The sequence below is a fragment of the Drosophila sulfurigaster genome, unplaced genomic scaffold (assembly GCF_023558435.1).
Source record: "Drosophila sulfurigaster albostrigata strain 15112-1811.04 unplaced genomic scaffold, ASM2355843v2 ctg91_pilon, whole genome shotgun sequence".
Lineage (NCBI taxonomy): Eukaryota > Metazoa > Arthropoda > Insecta > Diptera > Drosophilidae > Drosophila > Drosophila sulfurigaster.
In genome coordinates, this window is record NW_026909740.1 from 2,886 (window position 1) to 17,987 (window position 15,102).

Genomic DNA, 15,102 nt, shown 5'->3' on the forward strand with positions numbered 1-15,102 from the left:
AAATATATTCGGAAACCCAACGCTACCTGAAAAAACGATCGAAAGCGTCTTACACGTAACGCATGTGATGTAATTCAGACGAGAGTACAACACCATTTCCAAGACACTTGAAGATAAAATAGAAAATCTGAAAGAAAAACCGAATAGTGCTGTAAAAATTCCATTTCCCATAAAGATATAGTATTCTTCTTTGCATGTTCTGTATGTAACATAATTTTATTTCCAAATACATTGTTTAAAATCGATTCTCTAAACTAACATACATTTTATAATTTTTTGATTTTTGTGAGCGAACAGTATAGAAATGACAGGCACATGTATCGACTCCATCCTCCACATCGTTATGAGCCCAACAGCAGGATGCGAAATGTTGACCATGAACATTAGAAACCAATGGTCCATCACATATTCTATTATTAAAATATTTCAATGATTCTGATAAATATTCCATGTGATCAGGAAAAATTTTATCGTTAAACATTTTCATAAAATTATTTATTTCAGTTATAAGTTGTTGTATCGAAATATGAGTTGTGGAGTTGGTCTTGTTTTCAATCAACATCATTTTAAATTTCTTTCGATCCGTTGACGTCTACTCGTAATGATTTCCAAAAGGTGAATAGAGAAATATTTTGAGAAAAAATTATACGATACGTTGAACTAATCCCGTCAGTGGGGTATATTCAACTAGACGATCGTGAATGAGAAGACAATATACCTTTGTATTCAACTCACTTGGTACTCTCAATTCAGTTGAAATTTTAACATCAATTGGCCCTGATTTAACCGAATCGTTTTGATATGAAAGATCAACAACAACAATAGGAGCCTTTGACTTGAAGTCTAGTGGTGATAAAAGTGGATGAGGCTCGCGGTTGTAGTAACTCTCTTGGAATTTCACATACATATCATACAAGGCAGCAAACCGATTTTCATTGAATTTTACATTTAAATCTTCATATGGATAGACTTCAGAATTTAAATACACCTTTGCATTTCTTAAATTGTTTGTAATTAGATTCCCATTTAATGTAAACGCAATGACTGCAAACCGTGGACGTTCTCTATTTGCAGCTAGCTTAACGTTCCATACATGATGAGTCCCTGTACCAACGAGGATTTATATAACAATCCCAGCTGCGGAATGAAAGTGGAAGTGTAGCACCACTTTTGACTACATTGAACATTTTAATTTTAGTAGTATCGCTTGGAACAATGTGGGGTACTCTCCAACTAATGTTCTGTATAGCAATTTTATGTTCAACACCTCCGACCGTTTTTTCAAACATATCATTCATATTTTTAGCTAGCAAGAGAATGAGTTCATGTTTACAATTTAATATAACTTTTTTATGATCTTCAGCGAATCCCATTAGCATTTTTAGTGGTATTGAGAAGCTGAAATGACCTCCGGAAGATATACTCTCTCCTCCACTCCACCCGGCATTACGATAACATAGAGACTCCTGTCGACCAATGGAAAGAAAGTTTTTCAGAGTAGATGTGATTCCAGTAAACCGTGTTCTATCCAGTTCGCATCCGTTCAATTCATATCTTATTTCATCCAAAAATAGGCCATGCAATTATTTTTAAGCAAGCCGGCAACATCATTTGTTGTACTTGTGCCTGAATTTTGGTTAGTAATTTTACTAAGTGTCCCTTCAAAGTGGAGGAAACTTTCAGACGGCAATACATACAAATCTTGGTTTTGTATTGTAATACGAACTTCATCATTTGTTTTGAAGTTCTGCTGATATGGGTAATAAGTGTGATATTCTTTTTTCGTGATACTCTCATCATTGTGAGGTTTATCTTGCACAAAAAAAATTTCATTCATTGAAATGAAGGTAGTAATTTTACTGAATATTAAATCCAAGTGATTTTAAAATCAGTTTATTTTTTAATGATACCGCAGGTCGTGGATATGATGGTGCTCGAGGTGATAATGATGATGGTGTTTTCACTTCACCTTTACATTTAGTAATGGGAGTTGTGAGGTGATGTAACGACCTTTTATTATAAATAATCATTCTGTTGCTCGTAAATGAAGACGAATTGATATAGTTTCCCCTCGAAAATTGATTAATTCCCCCTCCTGATCAGTTATCCGTACTTCGAGCGTGCTTATTTCTCTAGTGTTGATGGGTAAATAAATCAAGTTTCGTGGTGTAATACTCATTTTATATCCCGGAGGAACATTGATTCCAAATTCATGAAGCACATGATTTGGTCTATTACCTACATATGATCCACTGGTAATGTTGCATTCCAATCTAATTGTATTTACTTTTAAAATATTCACAGGATTATCTGAGGCATAAATTTCAGTATTGTGCGGTTTTAGAATACGTGCACCAAATCCAAATAGCTTTCCAATACTTCGTTCACGATTAAAATATACTGTTTCTTTTTTAGTGGTAACTTGAACTTTCAGCGTATTATTGTTGGTTTCTATTTTTAACTCATCATAAGAACCAAACCCCTTTAGGACATCAATAATATATGTTGTAATCTCTTCGAGTTCATACGATCCAACAGGTATTTCTATACATTTATTTCCAATATGAAATAGATTGTTCCCTCTATCTACGTTTGGTATAGAATTGTATGTGTGAAAGTCAATGAGAGCACACTCATAATTTCTATTTAATTCAATTTGTGGGAAAAAATTTTCGGTTAAAACTGATGTGTTTCCATTTAATGCAAATGTTAGTGATGTAGACATTTTGAAGTCTGAGTTTGGACTGTTGTTTAATCATCATATCATTAGTTTTATATTCATATTATTAAAGTATAATAAATTGATCAAAGCCTTTTCTGTATCGCCCATTTTTCATATCATCATCCTTAGAGATTAGTAGAAATCCAAATTTCTCCTCCCAGCATTTTCGTGAAATTTCCATAAATGATTCATAGTCCATGTCACTGTTTACGTGATCTCGATATATATGACGCATGTTCAAATCATCTTGTTTAAACATTATAATAAAATTAGCATTGTCACGTATTAAATGCTTCGGTATGTGTGTGTATGTTTGACATAAATAGAATGAATCAATATTCTTATGTCTTCCCATACAAAAATAGTTTCGGATATTATCCTGCATTTCACATGCCACATCATCGAATATCATAATGGAATTATTTTTAGCTTCGTGCGGTGATAACACTGCATCGTTTCCAGAGAATGTAAAATATCCCATTCCTTGAATTGGTTTGATAAGTTTTTCCAAATATTCATATTTGGGTTGGTATAAACTCTTTGAAAATACATAAATATTTTCAAATTTGAGACCATTGGGACTCTCTATAAGACTAAGCATCACATTGGTTTTCCACAATTTGATGGTCCAACAATTAATGCTCTAATTGTATTGGGTAGCAAAACACTATGTCGAGGTTGTTGAATATTCTCTCCATGTCCACCACCCTCAATGTTTCGTACTAGTATGCTTTTCTTATGTCTTAAAAACGCATGTTAGTGAGAGAAGTACTTCATTCAATGGGAATCGTTTGTTGATTGAGGTTGCTATAAAATGGCCAAACGTTTTTATAATTTAATTAGTTCAAAATCAAAATTCAAACAGGGTAGTGGTCTTGTAAACAATATAATAGACTCTCTACCTTTTGAGGCTCATATACCTGGATACAATTACTGTGGACCTGGAACAAAGTTAGAGAAACGATTAGCACGTGGTGATCGTGGAATTAATGGTTTGGATGAAGCGTGTAGAGAGCATGATATTGCATATTCAAACAGTAAAGAGTTGAGTGAACGTCATAAAGCTGACTCAGTTTTAATTGAAAAGGCTTGGAATCGTGTAAAAGCGTTAGACAGTAGTATTGAGAGAGAGCAGCAGCATACTTTGTAACAAACATGATGAAGACGAAGAAAAATTTGGAATGGGATCAAATCAGGAGAGAAAGAAAAGAGTGAAAACATCATTGACTACAATAATCAAAAAGGCTACAAAGGAATTGAAAAGAATAAACCGCTTGATATCTTGAGTGCAATAAAAGTTGCACGTAAAGCAGTATCGAACTCGATGGGATGTAGGAAAAATGTTGTTATTCCACGTATTATAAATGTACCCAAGATAGGTGGGTTCTTGCCACTAGTCCCAATTTTAACAGCTCTGAGTGCTGTGGGTAGTTTGGCGTCAGGTAGTGCAGCAATAGTAAAATCTATTAACAATGCAAAGATGGCTAAACAACATCTAGAGGAAAACAAGAGGCATAATAAAAAAATGGAAACGGTTGCATTGGGAGCTGGCTTGTATTTACAACCATACAAAAATGGATATGGTATATCATTTGCTAGAAATAATCAAACTCAAAACGCATTCAAAAAACTAATAGGTAAGCTACCCAAGAGAGCATTATCAAACTTTGATATAATGAAGTTTGCCTTTAGAAAGATTCCTCATTTTCGAGGTGTTTATATGAAGGATCAATTACCCAAATTTCCACATCATTTCGAGTGTGGAATAATAAATTTAGCAGACTCAATATCGAATGGAACGCATTGGGTAGCATATTACAAGAGAGGATCAGATACTTATTATTTCGATAGTTTTGGGAATTTACAACCACCATTAGAAGTAGTCAAATATTTAGGAAAAAATATTAAGTACAATTATGAGTGTTTTCAAAATTTTGGGACTGTAAACTGTGGACATTTGTGTTTAGAATTTTTAATGTGGTGTATGTCGGTTGAAGGGTAGGGAGACACTTATCAGTGGGATGGTTGTCCTTCTCTAGCACTTGAGAAGTCCTACAGCTAGTAACAGCTAGAAAGTCAACCAATCAAAGGAAAACATCCTTAGGTAATGAAAACCTTTGAAAACAACAGTGGAAGGGGAAAGTGAGAAGTATAAAATCAGCTAGCCTCTCGAAGGAAAATATCATTCAGTCATCACCACTCATCACTCAACAACACCAGCAGCACCAGCAACAACAACAATATCATCACCATCATCAACATCCTCACCAACAGCAGCATCAACAACAACGACAACTGCAGTATCAGCAGCAACAGCAGTACTAGACACAGAAACACACACACAGACACCAAATAACCAGGATGAATCCATCGTTTGAGGTTAGCAACGGAGAGGAGATTAACTTCACCGAAGTTAATCTTCCTCTTATTACTCCTCTTGCTGAGGACATTCAATTCCTCGCCAATGACATGGAGATTGAATCAACACTGAAATATTTGAATGCATTCAAGAAGAAAGAGAAGCTCCCTTTCCGCGCCCTTCCAAGGAATACGGAATTCAGGATATATGAAGCGTCGAAGGTTCCAAGTAAATTTAATACCAATTCACTAAAATTAACATTGGAAAGCTATTTAATTTATCTCCCGAAATGTTATGATAAAGTTGAACCTCCATATATTAAAGAATTAAATACTGGTAATTATACTATAACAAAACAGGATGATGGAAAATGTCTATTCAATTTGAAAATGTAATAAAATATATGCAAAACAATAAATTATATTATCAAAATAAAATAAAATTATTTTAAATGGGGACTGGTAAATTTGGGGAATTTCAGCCTTCTTTTTCAGCTTTCTTTTCCAGCTTTATTAGTTCTGATACTTATTACAAATAAATGTTAATGAAATATAAAATCGAAATTTTCATTAGGGAATGGGAAATTGGGGAATTTTCAGTTTTTTTTTTAGCCACTGTTCTCCTTTTTACATTGCGTGAATAAATGTAATTGAAAATTTAATTTCATAATTTTAAATGGGGATATGGGAAATTGAAACAGATCTGTTAACAGAAACAGGTCTGTTATCAGAACCGGATACCTGATCTGTACAACCAGGTCTGTTTAGAAGAACAGCTAGCTGTTTGATACAACCAGGTATCTGATCTGTACAACCAGGTACCTGATCTGTACAACCAGGTATCTGATCTGTACAACTAACTCTCTCATAAAAAACATGCTAATGTATCTGTTTATTGATTCTATATGGTTATGTTTCGTAAAATAGATCACAGTACACTAAAGACCACAAGACTGAAATAATCATTAACCCACTAACAGTTGAATGAGATAAATTTGAAAGAAAATGAATCAAAAAGTTTTAACTCAATTAACTAAAAGCCGAAATGCTCTAAAAAAAAATTTTCTGATCTTAAACAACTCAAAAGTCAGAACAGTATTGGTCTGGAGGAAACATTTAAATCTATAACTGAACCACTACGTGAACTTGTGAATGATAACAAAAAATTTCAGACATTGATACCATCAGAGTTCAATAATGTTGAGAGTGGAAAAAAAACTATGCAAAACTACTCTCCAATCGACCGAGAGAGAAACACACCACCTAACAAGAAAAGGAAACTCACATTTCACAGTGCTAAGAGTCAATTCTCAAAACCTAAATATGATATTGAGAAGGCATTGGATTGGGGTATGGATAGTGTTAATGCTCAAGATGATGATGATGATGATGATAATGATGATGATCAATTCTATTCTCAACCAGCTATAGAAGACACATCGTTTGAAGGCTTACCTCATACCTCGAAATCGTTAGCGAGAGAAGGTTCTCCTTATTCATCATCTAAGTTTATGAAGCAAATACCCCCCCACACTTCGCTTCCATTACCGGTTCAAGACTCACTCCATTCATCATTGCCGTTAATGAGTCAAGAGCCCTCTCATTCATCGAACGTGTTATCAAATGAAACAGCTATTCATTCAACGCCTTCGATAACGAGTCAATCAATCCAACATGAAGACAACTCAAAAATTTTGAATATCAGTGAACTGGCACGGGAAGATCTTTTGGATAAGACATATGGTCCATACAAAATGCAAGTGGACAATTAATGTTGGGGAATTCACATATTAATGTGACTCACAAAAAAATTGAATTGGATGATGGGAAAAACTGGCGTCTTACAAGCGGATTATATTCATTAATATTCCACCGCCTACCTCAAAATTATAATTCAAATGATCTAGAAATATATAATGAAATTTTATTGATAACTAATGTGCACCGGAGAAATTTCAATTCCGATGGACAGATCAGAGGAACAAGGGCAAAAGAAATATACAAAAATTATTAAACCACTCTTAACAAAATCACGTACTGCCGAGTCTACACCTAAATTCTCAAAATCTATTGTTTCTGGACTGGTTTCATGTCACTCGCGACGAATAAACCCAATTATGTATATTGGGACGATCCAAATGAGTTGGTTGAGCGATTACAACTCTTAATTGCCTCTCAAACAGCTGGAAATACGAATCATACTAATGAAATTACATCAATAATTGAAGAATTGAGAGAGGCTCAAATTATACACTAAATTCATATATAATTGATTGATAACATTGAAATGAACTTATAATCATCATGTCTGTTGACAAGTTTGGACGTTATGTAAATGATAAGCAGATCTCTATTCATTTAAAACGACGTGAGAAAATACCAGGACTCTACATTGATAATGATGGAAGTTACAATATACAAGGAAGACGTTTAAAAAATGGTCGTTTACCAATTGAGAATGCCGACTTGGCGATAAAAGAATATGTGGACCAAGTTGTAGACGATCTGAGAAATTTTCTAACATCAATGATTTCAAGTCATCAAGAAAGGAATGAGAGATTATTATCCGATAAATTGTCTACAGTTGAACAGCGAATAATCAAGACTGAGAAAACTACATCAGATATTCTTGATAAAATTGTACGCTCTCATATTCGAAAGTAATAAATATGTCTAGACGGGGAATAATTAATGAAATACATGCTTCTTCACGTAAGCATTTTCTTAGACGCAGAGTCATAACAAAAGGGATAAACGAATTATGGCAAGCTGACTTGGTTGAAATGGGGAAGTATGCACACTCAAACAATGGGTATCGCTACATGCTAACAGTGATAGACACATTCTCAAAATTTGGATGGGGGAAGCAATAAAGTCTAAAAATGCAAAAGACGTTGCTGAGGCCATGGAGAAAATATTTCAATCAGGGAGAGGATTCCCCAAAAATCTTCAAACAGACGATGGAAAAGAGTTCTTTAACACCCAATTTAAGATATTAATGAAACGATATGGAATCAACCACTATTCAACATTTAGTAGTCTAAAGGCCTCAAATGTTGAACGATTTAATAGATCATTAAAAGACCTAATGTGGCGTGAATTCAGTTTCAATGGGACATACAAGTGGATTGATATATTCAAATCACTAATTTCCGTTTACAACAATAGACATCATAGAACTATACGAATGCCACCCGTTAATGTAAATACTAAAAATGAGAAACATATCTTGAAAACCGTCTACAATAACATTAAAATGTTTGCGGGAAGCAAATTGAAAATGGGTGATTATGTACGCATCAGCAAGTACAAACACGTATTTGAAAAAGGCTATACTCCTAATTGGACAACTGAAATTTTTAAAATAAACAAAGTACAGAATACTTACCCAACAACATACTTACTACAAGACTTCAATGGGAATCCAATTCAAGGTGGTTTCTACAAAGAGGAACTGAAAAAAACAAGTTTTCCTAACACTTATCTGGTTGAAAAAGTGTTAAAAAGGAAAGGCAATAGAGCTCTAGTGCGCTGGTTGGGTTTCCCCAAAACCGAAGACAGCTGGATTCATAAGAATGAAATTTTGTAATATTATAAGATTGAAAACAATTTTGTGTTTTGTATTTTTTCTTTTTATTTTATCTTCAAGTTATTTATAATTTTTTATTTTTCTTAATTTACTAATATGTACACTTAATTTTAAACATTTTTTATTTTTTAATTTATACATTTCAATTTCAATAAAGTATTGTTTATTAATCTAATCATCTAGTTTTTCTTTTTTCATATTATCCATTAACAAGAAATGACATATTAATTGTCCTTCGTAAATGTTGATCGCATTTTCATTATTATCCAACTTTCTTTTAAGATTATTTATTTTGTTCACACTAGTTTGGTTACTGTGTGAGTTCTGTAGTGCAAACATTTGGCTGCGCCAAACTCTTGACTCCGCCTCTAAAATTGATATGGAACTCTCAATTTCAAAGGGTATTACTAAATAATGTGCTCTTGCTATAGTTGAAATCTTATCTTCTTCTATTATTCGTTTATCATCCTGACTATCTAATGTAGTTTTTGTTACTTCGACTGTAGTGATTTCATGCCCTCTAGACCTAAACAACTGCATACTAGAACGTTCTTGCTTTCCTGTATACAAAGTATTTGAATAATTTGATAATGAAATGCCCATCAAACAACATGCCTTTACCCCCTTATTTTTTTTGAAGCATATTTCACCAGAGTTATCGAAATTTTCATAAGTGTACGCATACATTTTTGAGCGTAAACCAACAAACTCAGTCATTGGTTTACCATGCAACTCAACCTTAAAGAAACCTAATCGTTTCTTATTACATTTCTTAAACTTATACAACTCGGCCAATTCATCTGGATATTCGGACGTGTCAAACTTTAACTCCACATCATCCCGAATATCTGCATAAAAATCATTTGTTTTTATGCTGTAAATAAATGAATCCGTATCCATATAATTTAATTTGAGTGCTTTCCCAAACTTAGGTTTCATATAGTCATAATGGAAGTCATACATTTTGTATTTTGACATCTCCAACACTACAAATCCTAAATAAATTGGTTTATCACAAATGTTGTGTAACCTCTTCATTTGAATAGCATACATACTTTCACTGAACCTTGATGCATTATGAAAATTAGATTTTGATATTAAATCCCTGGCACATAATTTGGGTCGTCCTAACTTCCTATTTTCAACTGGATAGTCCCACTCCGTTATTATCCGTATATCCACCCTTTTTTCACTGTTTTCCATGGTTTTTCCATAAACAGCATTGTTCAATAATTTAAAAAAATCTTTTTCAAAATTATTTTTGGCTCTGGTCCTATGCTCAGTGTTTATATCAATATATTTCTTGAGCCAGGCTTTCTGCCTAAATTGAAGGATGGAGTGAATTTTTTTTAATTCCAAGCCATGTCTCATACACTGTTTTAAAGTCTTATAGTATATGATATAATTCTTCTTTTCAGCGAGATCGGCTATTAACTTGGGAGTTTTACAACTGCTTGATGGTAGCTTGTTATCCGGACAGAATGGTAGATCATTATGTTCATCATGAAGTGAGTAAGGGTAATCTAGATCAACCTCTAGAATATATCCATATTCACTATTTTCATGAATATTTTCTAGATTAAAACTCTTAATCTGATTCGTGTCTAACAATTTGAACTCACCGTAAGGTAGTGGTTCAGACATAGCCCATCCATACAAATTGTTTGCATCCACATACATTAAAAATTCCGATTCTTTAGTAGGATCAAAATTTTTTAAGTATTTGTGGTTTGCTTTTGTATGTCTATGACTACATTGCACCAACCCACCCCGAATTCCACTCTTAAAATATGTAATCATATCAATATCAGTGAGTAACTCGAGTTCAATCTCTGTGGTTTTTAACATAGCATCCCACGACAATCCTGGTGTAGTGTAATAATGGGCTGGGTCAAGATTGTAAATTGAAGAACAAATTGCCCTAAAATTTTGGAAAACGTCTGTTAACAATAAAACATCAGTTTTCAAATACAATTCTAAGTATTCCTTCAATGAACGACAATTAAAATGATGCCATACTTGGATGGCATGAGCGTAATCCTCTTCTGAACATTCTGACTCTGTTAAATTACTATAGAACTTGGATCTCGGTGGGAGAGAAGTTTCATCTAGTTTTTCAACAGAATCTAAATGTTCATATGGGAAAACTCCTTTCCTGCGAAGTAGTTCAAAATCGGACTTGTTTTTGTACTGTGATTTCAGCACATTGAAATTCTCCTCACTCAAATTCCCGCGAGTGTGTCTAGACTAGAGGGCATGAATCTGATAGTATCCAAAACCTGATTTCTAACGTATTTTTCCTTAGAGGGAGATATTTAGAGATTGAAATATACAATTCCTTATTCAAAGGAATAACTTTTATTTCCCCCTCAATTTCTCCAAGTTCTTTAACAAACAAATGAGAATCGTATTTGGAGAAATTGTGAAAGAATACGGGGATAAAATCACCCGTCTTGTAATTAAGATTACAGGAATTATGGGCTGCACCTCTATATATACCTGTAAAATGACAATGATCTTTCACTCTATCATTATTTAAAATACCCTTACATATGTGGCAAATGGTCGCTTTCCTAAAATTATCTAACTCATTATGAGTCATGTGCATTGGAACCACTATTTTCATGTGGTTCTCATACAAATCGGACAAATCTGACGTTAAATTTTTAATGAAAGTGCGAGCGACATCACCTCCTGTCTTCGAAACAAACTTATCTAAGCCAGAGTCAAATGCACACTTTATGTAGTATGCAAATGCTACTGGCACATGCTTATTAATAATTTTCGTGTTTACACTTACATCTAATGATACTGGTTCCAATATACATTCAAAGTCTGCATACACGACGAACGGAACCTCCAACTGACGATGATGGTTTTTAAAGGTAATCTTCTGATCCTTCCTTGGTCCTCGGTAACCACCCGACTACATCTCAATGTATGTTGAGCCGCCCTCTCCTCACTCGTTGAGTATTGTAAGCATTGATTACAGAACCAACGCTTAACTCGATGTTTACCCAGTTGTTTGGCAAGTAGACTGTGTATGAAAATTGAAATTGTAAGGTGATTGTGATATTTTCAAATTTAATGAATGTACTTACGATGAAATATTTTTAATCCACACATAGTGTCCATGAATACCCGCCGTTGGTCCGTCGACGAATAATAAATTAATGTGGATTCTCATTTCTACTCCATCGCAGTAAAGTGGTCCAATTATTTTGTCAGATTCCTCATCATACCCGAAAACATTTAAACTTATGTGAGGGTTTCGTTGAGTGAACTCTTTTATTTTTCGAATTTCCATCGGGAATGCTAATCCATTGAAGTCAATCTTTATGTTATTCACCTCAATTATTGGGGACGTAATCTCAACACCATAACTATTACAATGGTATGATCTACTTATTGGTTTGAGGGCCGATATAATTGCCCACTTAAAACAGAAGACATCTTTGTTATGTACATTAACAACTGCCTTTCTATTTTTTAATTTAAGCGGAAGCTCAAAATGGTTAGATCCTTTTGTCGGATCACATTTGTAAACATTAAGCTCCAGCCTAATAATTCGTGTCAAGGTCCATCCACTATCCTTTTCCTGAAACTCACTCATTTTTGCGTCTATCACATTTTTATGCGATTCAAAGAAGCGGGTGAAGTCGGATCCAGTCGTAACCTGAGACATTGTGCTCTGGAACGATTTTATTTCTTGTTGAATATCATGCTCTTTTATTAGCATGTACTCAGCAAACAACTCAAAATTGCATTTGGATGATAGGTGGGTAGTCATCACGCATTCCAAGTGTGGGATCAGTGCTAATCCAGCCTCATTTAGGAATTCAATAGGCATCCTTACATCCGCTCCCTCATTCTCAAACATGTATTGGAGAATACGTCCCTTGTACCCATTCACAATCTGCTTGATTCTTCCATCCACCGGACGGATAGAGTTGTATTTATGTATATCAGTGCGAGCGTGGAAATGCCATTGCATACCTGCAGGTAGGTAATGCTGGCAGGAATAGCAATACTCTCCATTGATGGTGTTGGTGATGTAGTTGAAGTTGTTGATATTCTCGGGATTCATGTTGATTCTTCCGTCCACCGGACGGATAGAGTTGTATTTATGTATATCGGTGCTAGCGTGGAAATGCCATTGCATACCTGCAGGTAGGTAATGCTGGCAGGAATAGCAATACTCTCCATTGATGGTGTTGGTGATGTAGTTGAAGTTGTTGATATTCTCGGGATTCATGTTGATTCTTCCCTCCACCGGACGGATAGAGTTGTATTTATGTATATCGGTGCTAGCGTGGAAATGCCATTGCATACCTGCAGGTAGGTAATGCTGGCAGGAATAGCAATACTCCCCATTGATGGTGTTGGTGGTGTAGTTGAAGTTGTTGAAGTTGTTGATATTCTCGGGATTCATGTTGATGTTTTTTGTTTGTTTCTTTTTTATTTGATGGTTGAATGAAATAAAGTTTATTTTATTTGAAGTATTGTTTTTAAAGTATTTGATTGTGTATTGTAAAATTGATTTTTACAATGTTGTTTAATAATAATTTTCGAATTTTACAATTTGTTTAAACAAACTTGATTTTGAAAGTTATTAACAATTTTCACTGCACAATTATATTTTGTTTTCGACGAGGGTTTTATTGTTAATACTGAATGTTTAAACAATTTTTCACTACACAATTATTCACTTAAGAATTTTTAAATATTGTTAACTTTGGAGAATCGCGGAGCCGATGTGTATCTTCGAGTCACAAACTAGAAGTGATTTTAAGGATTTTAGGTTTTGGATGAAAACCGAGGAAAATTGAATAGTGGACGAATATCTATGGGTATTCATGGTGTGGTAACCTCATTGCATCTTGCTTATAATATTCGGCTTTTCTTTTAGATTTTCTAATTTATGTTCAAGTGTCTTGGAAATGGTGTTGTACTCTCGTCTGAATTACATCACGTTCCCATCCTTTTTAACGTTCATCACATCGTCCTTCCTCCGCTCCGATTTCGAATACATTCGAAATGACGAGACAAGTGGGCGCCACACCTTCGTTCGTTTTATAGATAGCGTGGCGACTACGATCGTTTTACAGCTAGCGATGCTAGCTAGCGTGCAAGGCGTCTTCGATCTACAAATCGTTTTCGAGTGCGACCCCGACCCCCTCACCGTCTCGTCTCGGGACACACGACCTCGAGAGCGTATCGTAGCACGTGTTCGTTGCACGTTTTCGTCCTCGAACTACGAATCGTTTTCGATTGCGACCCCGACCGCGATCCTCACCGTCTCGTCTCGATCTCGAGAGCGTATCGTAGCACGTGTTCGTCATACGTTTTCGCCCTCGATCTACGAATCGTTTTCGATTGTGACACCGACCACGATCCCTCACCGTCTCGTCTCGACCTCGAGAGCGTATCGTAGCACATGTTCGTTGCACGTTTTCGTCCTCGATCTACGAATCGTTTTCGTTTGCGACCCCGAGTGCGAGACCGATTGCGACCCCGACCTCGAGGGCGTGTCGGGACAAGCGATCTCGACTCCGACCCCGAGGGCGTCTCGGGACAAGCGATCTCGACCCCGACCCCGACTCCGAAGGATTTGTCTGACGAAACGCCCCCGACCCCGATCCCGATCCTTTCATCGCCCCGTCTCGGCTCGCGTACGATTCGTCACACAAATCCCACACTTGTCATTTCCACAGCTAACCCTAATTAAATTACATCTTTATTACCCCACACTTGTCATTTCCACAGCTAACCCTAATTAAATTGCATCTTTATTACCTCACACTTGACATTTTCAATAGGTTTCCCTAATTAAATTGCATCTTTATTACCCCTAAATTGACATTAATGACATGTACTTCCTTGTATAGAAATGTGCTATGTATAGAAACGGGTTAATTCTAAACAATGTATTTGGAAATAAAATTATGTTAGATACAGAACATGTAAAGAAGAATACTATATCTTTAAGGGAAATGGAATTTTTACAGCACTATTCGGTTTTTTCTTTCAGATTTTCTATTTTATCTTCAAGTGTCTTGGAAATGGTGTTGTACTCTCGTCTGAATTACGTCACGTTCCCATCCTTTTTAACGTTCATCACGTCTTCCTTCCTCCGCTCCGATTTCGATTACATTCGAATTGACGAGAGAAGTGGGTGTCACACCTTCGTTCGTTTTACAGGTAGCGATGCGTCACGTGCAAGGCGCCTTCGATCGTTTTTCAGGTAGCGTTGGGCTTCCGAACATATTTCGTCACGTTTCGTAACGTTGATTCGTGTTAGACGTTCACGTATTCGATCGTCTTGGATGTGGCGCTGCGTCACGTTTCCGTCCATTCGTTTCGTAACGTTTCGATCTAGTATGATGCGTTGCCCCACGACCTACGTTTCGAGGTGGGTGTTCGCGCGTTCATA